This window comes from Pteropus vampyrus, unplaced genomic scaffold (assembly GCF_000151845.1).
Source record: "Pteropus vampyrus isolate Shadow unplaced genomic scaffold, Pvam_2.0 Scaffold74, whole genome shotgun sequence".
Lineage (NCBI taxonomy): Eukaryota > Metazoa > Chordata > Mammalia > Chiroptera > Pteropodidae > Pteropus > Pteropus vampyrus.
This window is the reverse complement of record NW_011888855.1, coordinates 7,310,372-7,324,957: the sequence shown is the minus strand read 5'-3', so window position 1 is coordinate 7,324,957 and position 14,586 is coordinate 7,310,372. Positions and strand designations below refer to the sequence as shown.

The following is a 14,586-nucleotide window of genomic DNA, read 5'->3' as shown; positions in this document are numbered from 1 at the left end:
TCAGCCCTGCAGGTCACTGCTACTTGGACCCTCACTGCCATCCAAAAGACCTCCTCAGATGCCTCCTTGCCACTTCTGTGTCCTTGGAACACTGACACAGAAGCCCGTCTTCTGTCTCTAACTGACTTTGGAGCCAGAGCAAGCTGGTGGTGGCCCCTGGCACTTCCATGCACGCTTAGGTGAGCTGGCTGGAATTACTGTGCCATCTCACACCCTGTGGAGCTGGGAGAGCCATCCACACTCTGGAGGCTTCTACCATCCTAGGGGTCTGCCCTAGAAAGGTATTTATGATCTCCCTCTGCACCCTGATCCGCCAAACTATCCGGTTTTTGTCATGCTTCTCAAGACTGCGAGAGCCCCTCTGCAGCCTCTCAGGGACCCACCAGTATCTAAGGTCTCCTGTCTCCCCCACAATGCTCCTCTCCTCCCCTGCCACCCCACCCAAGATCAAGGAGGTCTCTTCTAATTTAGGAGATGGAAAATTCTGCCCTTACACAGGGCAACCACATCAGGTGGAGCTGTGTGCACACTGCACAAATGTGCCCTGTGAGGGGACACTGCTGAGTTTACGACAGGAGGCTAAAATCTGTCCGTGCCCTGCTAAGGAGAAAGGCACCTTTTTATAATTCACCCAAAGGTGCTATATGTGCTAGCCATGGGCCTGCCCTTACTTATCACGTCTTGTTCCAAACCTTATCCCCAGGCCCACATGTTTGAAACTCAAAAAACAATAATTTGAGTCCTTTGTTAAATATCTCATCCCTCCTCTAAGGCAGTTAATGCTGAGCAGCATGACTGCCATCGGCCTGCAAGGAAGGATCACAGGTGCCAGGAAACACAGGGGACACCTTGGTAATGCTTGGGCATTCCCACACAGCCAAGCACACGCACGCACACGCACGCACACACATGCACACGCACACACACGCACGCACATGTGCACTCTCAGCTCCAGATGCTGGGTTCAAATCTTTGAGATTGTGGCCAGAATGTGAATTTAAAAAGCTCCCAAGGTGATTCTGAAGGAGTGGAGGAGAGGAGGAACCATGAGGAGAAGCCGAGACCCAGTTCCTGGAGAAGCTCCCACAGCCCGCGACCACCCTCGGAGCCGTGCAGGATGCTGCCTGTCCTGCCTGGGTGGGTGACTTCAGGCCCAAGCTGTGCTGGATGGGGGACTGTCATATCTCAAAATGCCCTTAACGCCCCCAAGCATTTTGTTTTCTCTATTTGGTTCCAGTTGAGATGCTGAGAAAATCCGCTCGACACCTGTTTCTGGGGGAGTGTCATCTTAAAGGCATTCTCAAGGAAGGGTCCATGAGTCCGAGTCATCCCGCCCACTTCTCCCTTCCCTCAGAGAGTCTGCGGGCAGCCTCCTTGTGGGGGTGCGGGGGGGGGGGTGAGGCCCTTTCCCCAGCAGTACTGGGGTGCAGGGACCACACGTGTCTCCCCAAGGAAACCTTCCAGGATGGAGACACCCTAACTTCAGACCTGAGAGCCCCAGGGGAGAAGCAGGTCGGCTTTCTGTTGCCTCAGCATAAAATGGTGATGCTGATGTACTTTCCAATTTAGGTTTTAAAATGCCACTGAAAGGACAGCTTCAGTTCTCCCACTGAAAACTTTTTTTAAATAATCACATTTTCTCAAGAATCAGGCCTTGGGCATATGTGTCCTCCCCTCCCTCCCTGTCAAGAAGTGACAGAGCAAAAAGGACAGTCTCTCAGATTTTTTTCATGAGCCATGTGCTGCTTCTTGGGTCAAGGGGCCTCTCTCTGGCCCTAGTCCACATCTACGGTCCCCCCACCCAGCACTCTGCACAGTGCATCGTGACGTCTCCCCCGCAAAGATGACTCTGCCTAATGGCGGAGTGCAGGAAGGACCGAGCAAGACATGAGAGCTGTTTCCTAGACACTGGGCAAGGGCCGGTTCAGAGCGGGGATAACTGGCTGTAGCGGGTACTTGTCCAATATTAACATGATTGGAATCCCTTGGAGTTCTATGGGAGAGAAATCAAGTTGTTTTCTGGTTTGCTTCTGTTGCGTTTAAATTTTGAGAGAAAAATAAAACAGAATGTTCTTTTATGGAAATTAGGAATAATCTTTTAGGAATAATTTCCTAATTGTTCTTGAAAGAATATGCTCCCAATTTTTAGAAACTTAGATTTTTCTCCTCTTCCTAGTCAAAGATGAAAATCCTTCCCCATATTTTAAGTACAGGTCAGGGAGGGACATGAAGAGTGAATGTTGTCAAGAGGGTGTCGCTCCTACCCCACCTTCCTATTGACATGGGAAGGGACTTCGGGATTTGTACCATGAAGACAGGGTCTGCAGGAGGCCCAGACCAGCTGCCAGGGGCCCCATCAAAAAGGTCTGGCCTGGTCTTCGGGGTGGAGTGTGTGAGAGTAAGTAGGGTAGGGGTACCTGTGCAAGCAGGCCTACGACTCATCCCCCGAGAGGGGAGTGAGGACTCTAACTGCCCAGCCAGGAGCCCAGCTCAAAGCCTGTACCTGCTGCAGCTCCCCATCCTGGCCCAGCTCTCCACGGGCTGCCCGGAGCACTCAGCCGACAGAGGATGTTCTGATGACAAGAGCTGGTGACACCCCTTCTTCAGGTCCTCGATCCCAGAGCTTCTTGCTGACTCAGACCAAGTCTTTCCAGTTGGTGCTGCCCCCCACCACAGTGGGGGGGACAGGTTCCCTGGACCTCTCTTCTGGGACCTCCCAGCCCCAGGCAGCCCTGTGAACCACATCACTGACTCTCTCCATGCCACCATCTGATCCTGTAAGACTCCACAGGCCGTGGGAACAGAGGACAGAGGCGGAGAAGCCTGTTCTGAGAGAGGAGCCCCATCGTGAGCGTTCTCTTTGAAGAACCGGCTCTTCCTCTCCCCATATCCTTTCTCCATTTATCCACTCCACAGACCAGACTGCAAGGCCCTGGAGAGCCTCGGCTTGACCATTCTGAGCCCACCACTGCCTACTGCCACTTAGAAAGTCTCTTCATTTCAGCTCCTGGGCTTGGCCTACTGGCTGTTCTAAAATGGTAATTCTAAAATGCAACCTTAAGTCACCAACCACTGTGGTTGCCAAAGTGATCTGTTAAAACAAAAGCGAAGGCAAAAACAAAAACAAAGAAAAAATACACTGCAAGGGTGATGTTTAAGGAAAAAAAAGGTCTGCAGGCAAGGGCATCATCAGCATTCACAGAGGAAGCGGAGGCCATTCCACAGCAGTCTAATATGCAACCTCCCTCAGCACGGGGAAAACCCGCCAGCAGCAACGAACTCCAACCTTCGGACAGCAACATGTCACCCTTGATCTTCACCCCAGCCTCTTGGTGATGCTGAGCAGTTTAATAATCATTCCCCTGGTGTGCGGAAGAAGCAGAAATAGCTTCACCAAGCACCACAGGCCAGTGCGGCGCAGTTTATGAAATCGCGGGGCTCTAATGCTCCCAGTCTCCCAAGTTTCCATTAAACAGATGCCAAATGGCCCTGTGGTGGCAGGAAAAGCACCCTTGCCTCTCCTCTCTTGGGCTCTCGGGGACTAGGCTGGCGGGGTGGGAATGTATGTCACTCAGCAACCATGTAAATGGAGAAGAGGTCACTCTGGGGTTCCAGCTCTATGACCTCTGCCTGTCAAATCCAACCTCCAAGCCCCTTTATAATCTTTTTCGAGACTTAAATGTATGGGTACACAAAACTCCCTTAATGGAAGGTCACTCTGGCTCGTGTAAAAAGCTGTGTAAACTTCACCTCTGCATTTACTCAGCTCCAGCCTTGTTTAATTTCCTGCCCGGGGATATTCAGGGAACATGACCACCTCTCAGGGCTCTGAACGTCTTTCAGGGAAAAACAAAAAACAAAAACGGAAAGACCCTCCCCCACAAAAGGGCAAGATACCTCCTTCAACTTTATCAAAAGCAAGGCAGTTTGACCACATGCTCTGCCATGTTTCTCATTAGAAAAAGCAGCTAAGACCAAATGGACAAGCACAGGCTACAGAATCTGAGACTCCCTTGCTCCATGACCTGGCAAGTAACACCACTTCTCAAGGTTCCAGCTTCCATCTTGGGAAAGTGGAGGAGGTAGTAGTGCCCATCTCACAAGTTGCCATGAGGAGAAAGATCACACTGATGCCCAAGGCAGTGCTTGGCCTGTGGGAAGAGGTCTGTGAACAGCAGCCACTGGAACTGCTCTGCCATTGGAGGCGGCCATGGTCACAGTTAAGTGCATGGACTCTGGAGCCTGGCTGCCCAGGTTCAAGTCCCAACTCCACCATTCACAGGCTGCAAGACCCTGCATGTGTCAGTTCTGCAAAATTCGATGATGATGATGAAAAGCAGCAGTTGTGGGTAAAGAATAAGCCAGGGACTCAAGATTCAGAGACTTCCCCGCCCCCCCAACACACAACATGAGCAATGAAGCTGCTGAGACCCCACCATCCACACTAGACTCTTCGCAGACTCCCCCCTGCTCCACACCTACTTCCTGAATGCTCACAGCATGTTTCCAGAGAGGGACCAGAAATCACTCAGGACAAACCCCCATTTTATAGCCCATTTCCACCTAGGACCATCCAACTGAGCTGCCTAGGCTTCCTGCCAATCCCTAGTGTTTTGCCCGATCTCATGGGTGGAGTGCAGAGGAAGTGGGGACAGCAGGGCCATGTTACTCCCTACACAGACACAAAGAAAGCTCCAGGCAGGACCTCAACTCAAGTTCTTCAAGCCCCACAGTCAAGCCTTACCAGGATTCAGGGAAATACTGACAGCAGAGGCTTCACCTAGATAAAATCCCCTCCATCCTGCCTACATGCTGACCTTCCCCACGGCTGACAGTCTTGGTAAGACCTGCTCTGGTTCACATAATGTCCCCTGGGATCCTGCTGGCTGTGTAAAATGCTGTCCGAAATAGGCCAGGCCTTCAGAGAAGGGACTCCTGCTCCTCACCCAAGTGACCCACTTCCATGGCTGCTGCATCACTGCCCCATGGTGGCTGTCCTGCGCTAACGTGGATAAGCCTTGCCCCTCTCAGAGCTAGCTTTTCTATCTGGAAAATGAGGGGTCCGGCTAAGCAACAGCCAGGCATAGGGGCTCAGAGTCCGATGCCCTTGGAGCACACTGGGCAGCTCCCCAGGACCAAGGCAGGCAGAGGAGGCAGTGCTGAGTCCTATCAGGCCCTGCCATCCACCCCATCTGTACACACACAGCTCCCTCGTCATCTAGGAAGGCCTCCAGAGGCCCATACATGGGACCAAGAGAAAAACGCAGAAGAAGGCCTCTGGAGCACGTCTGTACCTCATTCCGTCCTCAAGCACTCTGCAAGGTCAGAACTGGGGCCCGCAGTTTCAACATTAGACAGAAAGCTTGCAGCAGTGTTTGGTCTGGGCTGAGCAGGGATTGTGAGAATGAGCTCTGGCCAAGACTGGCCTTACACAGCTTGGTTGCTCATGTCATGCCTGTGGCCAGGTGTGAGGTGTAGTGAGGGAGAGAATAACTAATCCGTCGTTCCTTCAGCCAGTGCTCACCAGGCTCTTCCCACACACTGCATCCCTTGATGGGGAAGGAGGCAAAGGGAAGAGAGACGGAGCTGTGAACTTGGCTGACCCTGTAAGGCTCTCAGACAAGTGACCAGGCAACAAAGTTGGGACTAGTGTGGGGGTGAGGTGCCTAGGGTGCAAAATGGAAGGAGGCACACTCACTCCTGGCTCTGCACTTGCAGAGGTCCCTGGGGGCAAGCACCTTTTTCGGTTTCATGCCCTTGGCTTCTCACCTGTCTCCCCCTAATTGCAGCCCTGCAAGACTGTGACAGTCCAGGGTGGTGGGTACTTCTTGAAAAGGGTAGGGCTGTGATGGCCGGGGCAGTGGTTCCCTTTCTAGTCTGGGGGGATTGGAAGTTTTCACAGAGGAAGTGAGGAGTTCAGACTCCTGGAAAAGGTGACCACTCTCAGTCCGGCTGCCTGTTCACCTCCGTCCTGACGACCAAGCCTTAGCCAGGGCTGCCAAGAGCAGGTGGGCCATGGCCAGCATCACGTTCTCCTCTTGCCCCTTTGCCAGAGCAGACCGGGCCAGGGAGCCGAGCAAGTGGGCTCCTGGTGGCAGGAGCACAGTGCCCTCAGGGCACAGCTAGAGAGGAAGGAGTCTAAGCCCACCAAACCAGTCCCAGCTTGCCTGGGAGTGCCTCTAGGGGCCATGTGCCCTCCCTGCGCTACCCAGTAGCCAGTGGGGCTCCATGCCAACCGGGCTTCCTGGGGAGGCAGAATGTCAAGGAGGAGAATGAAAGCAGGTGTCTATGCCTGGCGGAACCTTGTCTCCGACTCGCTCTGCTGTCCACAACGGTTTCTGTTTTGTATGTGTCTCTGTTAATAGGTCTGTACCCGTTTCTGTGTCCGTCAGTCTTTCCGTGACCCTGTGCTTTTTGTTCCTCCCTCTGTCTGTGAGTGATGTGAGGTCGGGCAGGGGCAGTCGCAGCCTTGTCCTCTCTCGCCCTCATTGGTTCGCAGCCGCTCCCGCCCCCCGCCCAGGACCTGAGCGCGCTGAGCCGCCTCAGCGCTCAGTCTCCTGCTCAAGACTGGAGCGCAGCAGCGCGCACGAGTGGGACAGGCTCGCGGCTCACCGGGCGTCTGCACAGGGACTCGAGGCTGCGGGACAGCTCGGCGGCTCGGCGGCTCGGCGGCCGCGGCGCCGCAGGACGCGGAGGACTCCCCGCCTTCGCCTTCGGTGCACTCGGCGTCCAGGTGGCGCCCAACAGGGGCCCGATTTGCGGCCGTGCTCACCAGGCACCTCTCGCCGCCGCTGCAGTCCAGAGGCGCCCCGGAGCGCGGAGCTCATCGGAGCTGGGGGTCCGAGCCGAGAGAGCAGCTGTAAAACCTCCAGACGGGTGATTCGGCGCCGCGGGTGGACGCGGGGAGACACGGGGAAGCCCGAGGGCCGTGGAGCCGACCAGCTCCCAGCCCGGGGGTCTGCCAGCCCGTGGCGAGGACTGCTGAGCGCGGAGGCGAGTGAGCGGCCGCGGCCGACTCTGCGGCCCCGGCGGCCCCGAAGGCACGACTCCCGGTCAGTCGCGCGCAGCAGGGCAGGAGGGAAGCGCCATGGAAGCGCCGGGTGGCGCCGGTCCGCGCGAGGCGAAGTAAGACAATCCAGCCGGGGTCGGGGACCTGCGGGCCATGTACGGCGACGTGTTCAACGCCACCAGCGGCCCCGAGGCGGCGGTGGGCGGCGCGCTGGCGCTGGCAGCCACGGTCAAAGCGGAGGGCGCGTTGCCGCTGGAGCTGGCCACGGCGCGCGGTATGCGGGACGGCGCGGCCGCAAAGCCCGACCTGCCCACCTACCTGCTGCTCTTCTTCCTGCTGCTGCTCTCCGTGGCGCTCGTCGTCCTCTTCATAGGCTGCCAGCTGCGCCACTCGGCCTTCGCCGCGCTGCCCCACGACCGCTCGCTGCGCGACGCCCGCGCGCCCTGGAAGACGCGGCCGGTGTAGCGGCGCAGCGAGCCAGGGCCAGCGGGCGCCGTGTCCCGGTCTCGCCACGAGCAGTGGGTGTGAGCCAGGCAGGACGGGCCTGACGCCAGGGTCGCTGGCCCCTGGGCACACTGCGCCCTGACCCAGAGACCCTTCCCGACCTCGAGTGTCAATCTGGGCGTAAAGGGAGTAGGGGGCGTCAGGACTACGTGGGGTCCGGCTCCTAGTAGCCGCGGGGTAGCAAGGTTCTGGGCCCCTGGCCGGGTCTTTCCTCCCCCGGACAGTGGTCCAGCCCGGACCTTCCTGAAAGACGGCGCGCCGCCGGGACATAGGCGCCTTCCTCGCCGCCTGCTGAGTGCCTCACTTTGCGCACGGAAGGGGCAGGCACGGCCGGCGCGCGACCTGCTTGTCGGACTCCCTGGCTGTGGCTGTCTTCCCGCGGCTGTCACCGCCTCCCCTACTCTTCGGCTCCGAGGACCCCGTTAGGATATGAGCGTGAACTCAGCGGGACTTTGAAATGGTGGCCCTCAGGGGCCTCGTGTCCTGGGGGAAGTGAGGGGACGCGGAGTTTCACTAGGTCCCGCCTGGGTCCAAAGGCTCAGTTTTCTCTGCGGGCACGGGCGGAAGGGAAGCCCGTTTAGAGGCATAGGGTCCCATCGGCAGCACCCTGTGGTCGGGGATCCGCGTCCCACATCTCCAGGGGGCCGCGTTTCTGCAATAAAACCTCACTGAATTAGACCCAGTGCTGAGAACGCTCTGGTCATTGGCTGCGCCTCTTTGGAAAGAGGGATCAGGGCAGGGCATCCCGCGCAGCCTGGGAACCAAGCGCAACCCGTCATTCGCCTCGCTGTGGCCCAGGTCAGTTTTAATACTTCCTCTTCTCCAGCTTTTCTCCAGGGTTAGTCAGTTATTTTTATGGGAAGTGTTTTCAGAGCCGGTCTCAAAAGAGGAATTGCTGCCTAGTCTGCTGAAAAAAATATCCCCGTAGTGAGGCTCCATGGTGATCTTTCTTTCCCTGTCTCTCCTTTGCTCTCAAAGCCTCCCTGGGCCTCAACCTTTCCAAGAGCCATTACTGGACCAGAACCAGCTGGTGATGGAAGGGCCTGAGGGTCCGGCGATGGGGACAGCCGCTCAACACTTCTTCCCAAAGAGGCAGGTGGCCAGCTCTGGAGAACACAGCAGAAAACAATAGATGAATAAACCCCGCTAGGAGGAAACGATCTCAAAGAACCTGAGAGGGAACAGAAAGATTTGAGATAACCTTGGCCATTTTCAAAGTGAAACTATGCTAAGGCATTTTTATGGGGGGTTTAAAATAGTTTCAGGAGTCACCTGGCTCCGTGGGACACTGGAGCTTAGAGAATGTTAGGCTGAAAAGGGGAATAGGTAGATTATCTAATCAGTAGTTTTAAACCATTTGGCGGTCACTCAGGTTTTGAGAATCTAAAGAATGCCAAGGACACCTGCCTATGGCACAATGCAAACAGGCACCCAATTCTGCAAACTGGTCTAAGGGCCCAAGCTGAGGCTCGGTGACTGATGTGCTAGGGCTCAGGCCAAGGCTCCCACCACCACTTTTCAGCCATGCCCAAGAGACCCTCCTGCCTCCTAACGGCAGAGATAAGCAGAAGACTGCGATTCACCTTGGGCTTCATTATTATTATTATTTTTTTTTTTTTTTTTAGGCGACACAACCTTTGCTTGACCTCACAGTTTGCAAGGACCTTGTCAGCTTACAATCCCTTATTTTTTTATTTTTTTACGCCTACAGCACCTGGTCTTCCTAGGTGGTCTCTCATCCAAGTACTAACCAGGCCCGACCCTGCTTAGTTTCCAAATCAGATGAGATCAGGCTTGTTCAGGGTAGCATGGCCGTAAATCATTATTATATCTTGAGAACTAACACCAGCCAAGCCCTAATGATGCTAATTCTCTAATAACCTCACAGAACATTTTAGTTTGGTCTTTGGGAATGTAACCAAACCTCTCCAGCCTGCAATAAGAGTAACCCAGCTAATCTGTGTGATTCTTAGTTGCAGTGAAGACTCAATGGAATAAATAGGAGGAGACATGAGGCCCCCCTGGCTGGCACGATGAAATCACACAATGCTGATATGGGGGACCCCTCAGCCTTGGTCTGAGGGCTGTGAGGGGCAGGAGACTAACATAGAGGCGGAGTACTCTTCCTCCACATCTCCCATGGATAGAGCTGAAGGCAGTGTGCACAGCAGTGAAAAGCACATGCTCTGCAGTCTCACCGACTTTAAATCCCAACTCCACTGCTTACTGGCTGTGACCCTGTGCAAATGATTTAATTTTAGCCTGTTTCTTCATCCGTGAAGTGAATACTCTATCACCTAGCTCCACGACATAATACTAAAGGACCTAGTCAATGTAACATGCTAGCACTCAACTGTTAGCTATTATTATAACTGAGCCTTAGACTTGAGGCAACACCACTGCTGAAAGGAGAAGCTGGCCCACAAACAGGATGTGCCATCTCTGTGACCACAAACAAATGCAAGGACTGGTCCTTGCAAAAGAGACTATGAGTGGATGACTGGGTTGGAAGTCATCTGGAGTTCTTGGGCCAGAATCAGCTAAAGCTGAAGGAGGGTGGAGATACAGGAGGCTCTTAGGATCCCATAATAAAATACTGACCCGAGGCATCAAAAAGTTAGAGCTAAAAAGTGCTAAGATGGAGACAACTTGGAAAGCATCCCTCTGATGTCTCTACAGGGTTGCAGTGGCCTCGACCACCTAAGCCGAAGGCTTGAGCGCTTCGAATGAACACATATTTCTGGAGGAAACACCTAAGTAACTGGGCCTGCACAGGGCTGGAATCTAGAAACCAAGCAGGGTCAGTGAGAGGAGCTAGACTAAGGCTCTGCTTTTTGTCAGCACTATAACCCTAATTTCATTCCCTTCTCTAGTCTAGTGCCAACCTAGCTGAACAGGAATGGGCCCTTGCTCATAAAGAACCTAGCCACAGATTCTCCCCCGGAAAGCAGGGATGTGGCTGAGTTCATGTCTGCTCTCTACCAGCATGCAGTTAAGTGGACTACAATGTGGTAATTGGACATTTAGATGGATATCCAGGAGGAAGGTCTATAGACACACTTCCTCCCGCCCTCTGCTCTTCCACAATCGTGTGATGCCTTGGAACCACCTTTGGAGAGCTGGCCACAGTAAACTAAAAATAAGACTAGAACCTGTGACATAGGTGTTTGGGGTGCAATGCCATAACCAGGCACTGGGAGCAGACAAGAAGTGTAAGAATACATTTCTGATGACAGGTGAGGGGGTCAAATTTTAGGGAAGGTGGTGGCAGATACCAAGAACCAGGAAGAAGCAGCATACTGTAGTGACCAAGAGCCTCAGTCCTGAAGCAAGGTAACCTGACCTTGGCCATTCACTCTGTGCCTTGATCATGTTTCTGGATGTCTGAGAGCCTCAGTTTCCTCATCTGTAAGATGGAGATACTAGTATCTGCCTCAAGATTTGTAACTGCATGAAGCTCTGTAGGCAGTGTTTAGCTCATCTTCCACATGTAGTAAGAGCCATCATTCTTACTAAACAGGGTTACTTACCATCGCAGAAGTGTCTGCTGCAACACAAACAGCAACTGCTTTCTCTCAGGGACTTGCAGTCCTTTTTCAAAAGGTATGTGCTATCACAAAACAGTAAGAGGTCTGCCACTTCCCAGCAAGTATGCCCAGAGTTAGAGAGTAACTGTTCTAGGTCTTTTCTCACTCTGCACTTTCTGCTAAACTAGCTCAACCACACTCATAACTTCAGGTGCTTTTCAAATGACTCCAGACTCTATCCCTGAGCCCGCTCCACATCTTCATTTGGATATCTCATAGGGAACCTCAAACCCAACATGTCTAAAAGTCATCTTTCCATATAAAGTTGATCTTCCAGTCTTCATCTCAGTAAACTGCACCAGCAGCTGATTGCCCAAGTGAAAAACACATGGTGGTCATTCTTGACCCCCAAACTCTTCTTCACCCTCCCACCTGCGACCCATCATCACTCTACTCCATCTACTGCCCTCCATCTCCACCACACCACCCAAATTCAAAGCCCAACAACCACTTTTGCCTCTCGCCAATCAAAGCACACATCTGATCCCATTATCTGCCTTCAGCCTGTTTACATTCCAGTGGTTTCTCCTTGTTCTCAGAATTTAAAACAAAACCTTGGCTTACAAGATCCAGCATTATGTGTCCCCACCAACCTCTCCAGCCTCATCTCCTTACACTCCTCCTGTACTCTAGGCTCTAGTTACGATGGCCTTTCAATCCCTCACGTCCCCCTGCCTAAGCTGGTGGTCTCGCCATCTGGCTAATGCCGTCTCATCCTTCAGGCTTCAACTTATGTATCTCTTCCTCAAAAAAGACTTGCCTGAGCTCTCAGATAAGATCAGTTATATTCATTCATGGCCCACGGTTCCCTTATCACAGATATTAAGCATGTAATTCATAGGCTGTCTCTCCCCTACTAACATGTAACATGTACGAGGTCAAGGACAACATCCACCTTGTTCACTGCTGCTTTCCCAATGCCTAGCATCGTGCTAACCACAAAAAAAAGGAACCGAAAAAGTATTTGTTGAATGAAATACAGCGGAAAGACAAAGCTAGAGGTTAAGATAAATTTGCCTGTGGGATCTTCATCTAAACACCTCACCTTTGACTTTCTGCCTTAAACTAAACTTGTATCAGATAAAATATTGAGTTGAACTTTCCTTACTGATTGACCCTTTAAGTGGTCTGTTTCCTGGAGGTGGTAATCCACCAAGTTGTTAGCAACTGACATTTATCTCCATCTATGTAACACTTCAGTTATTATTCTATCTTATGCAGAAGCTAAAGAACATAAAATTTTAAAGTTTGTTCTTTTAGCCATTTCTGCTTGAATTACTCTTTTCCTGTAGGGACGCTGAGATCTTTGCAGTTATCATTCATGTGCCTTCTGAACTGCCTTGATGAAGAATCAGTTAACTCACTACTTCACATATCGAATTCCTCACCATTTCCTGCACTTGGATCAGATTTCCTTCTCAATGAGCCCTTCCCTGGCTTTCTGATCTAAAACTTCAACCGCCTCTACCCCAACCCGATATTTAAATCTCGCTTTCCTGCTTTACTTTTTCTCTTTAGAACTTACCAATACTCTATATTTCACTTAGCTTGTTTTATGTCTCTATAACCAGAATGATGCTCCTTGAGGGAATGAATTTTTGTTTTGTTCAGTTTATCCTCAGCCTGACATGGAATACACCCTCAAATATTAGTTGAACAAATGAACAAACAATACTGCTCAGGACCGGAAAAATATTCATTCAGAAAAACAGAAGCAGAGTCTATTTTTTAGTTTCCTTCTCCATTCCTGCTTTTTCTCCAAGCTCCCAAACTGATCAAATAACGCTAACTAGATAGGAACTGAAATCTCTAAACTATGTTATAGCATCACTTTCCATGAGGCAAGAGATGACCCCGCTACAGCTCTGCTGTCCAGCACAAAGCTTGACCTGTAGTAAGCACTCAGTAAGATTTGGTGAGACTAAGTGAATGAGCAAGTATTAATTAGGTTACAGTCTGAACAGTTCTAACAAAGAACACTCCCCACTTTCATGTTTCTTGTTCACTTAACCTTCCAGGAGTAGCAGAGCTGTCGTCCTCATCCCTTGGCTTCCACATCCACTTCAAGGTAGCTACTCTAGCTCTTGCCATCATATTTGCATTCTAGCCATTGGGAAGGGGGAAAGGTGCAAGACATTCCTCTTTGAAGCAGTATGCCGAAATGGCATGTATCATTTCTGCTCAAATCCAATTGGTCGGAACTTAGTCACACGACCATATCTAAGCTGAAAGGGAGGCTGGGAAGTGTGGTATGCACTGGACATAGGTGTTCTTTAATTAAGGAAAGGGGGAATGAGTATTGATTGGTAAACTTCCAGCAGCTTATTAAACAGACAAAAGGAAAGCACCGTTCTTTTCGTAGGGAGATAAATCTTTGCAGTCTTACTACTTATACATTATAGTTCGTACTTGCATTCATCATCTGCATCTTCTTTGCTGTCAATAACTTGGGCTAAACAAATTCACAGAATTTTCTGTAAAGAAAAGGTAATCAGGGAACATTTACCATTAATCCTAACTAATGTTGGCACAGCCTGTCAAGCCTCCCTGTGCTTTTTCTCCCCTGACAACCACATGCACACTCTTCAGTAAAAGTAATCTTTCATTCTGAAGGACAAATCCAGGGTGCTACGTTGTCTCTCAAAGGCATTACTTGTGGAGTCCCACCCGAAGGCCTGTCCCTCATTCACAACAGTTGGGGATATTAGAGAATCTAAACCAGGGCACTAAAATCAAACTATAGGGCTCTTAACACTGCCACCCTGTAAGCTGTAAAATAAAAAATACACTTTTTTGGTTATTTTCTTTTGTCAAATATATCCAGAGAAACTTGTCCCCTTTGGACTTTCTCTGGGAAAATATTAATGACTGTTATTCTTTAGTTTCTCTAAGCAATAATTCCAGTAATCATAACTTTGGAGTAAAGGTCTAAACGTTCAAAGAGAATATGAGTGTTCTCTCTTCTTAGTTGAGTTTTCCCCTTTCTTCTGAGGCATGTAATAAAGAGATTAGTTAAAAAGTGCTGAGCTAGAATTCATTCAATTGTTTCATTATATAATTTAAAAGCTGAATTCTAGTTTTAAAAAATCACGTTTCAATACTCTCATTCCCTCAACAAATACTGGAGTGCTTACAAAATGTCTAGACCTGTTCTCGCAGCGGAAACACAGGTCTGGCCTCATACAGCTTATATTCCATGAGATAAGACAGTGTACTATAAATAGAGTGAAGAAATATAGTTGGATGGTGATCAATGCTATAAAGAATGAAAAACTTTTTTCTCTCTCCTTAATTTCCAAGGTCTTTTCTTCCTTCTTTCTGAAAGCCTTCCCAGATTAATCCCAAGTAGGGTTTGTTGTTGTTTTTGGTCACTTCAGTAATCTCATTAAAATATCTGGATAGGTAGGCTTCACGTTTATACATTTTGAAAAGGTCTGCCATTCAACAAAATAAGAGATAGAAAAGGGAGGACAATGTTCTCTCAGG

The 14,586-nt window shown here is 50.9% G+C and overlaps 1 pseudogene; it reads right to left on the bottom strand.

The window, feature by feature from the left end:
• Positions 1-9,215: 9,215 nt before the first annotated feature.
• On the bottom strand, positions 9,216-9,333 carry LOC111741162 (annotated as a pseudogene).
• Positions 9,334-14,586: the final 5,253 nt, after the last annotated feature.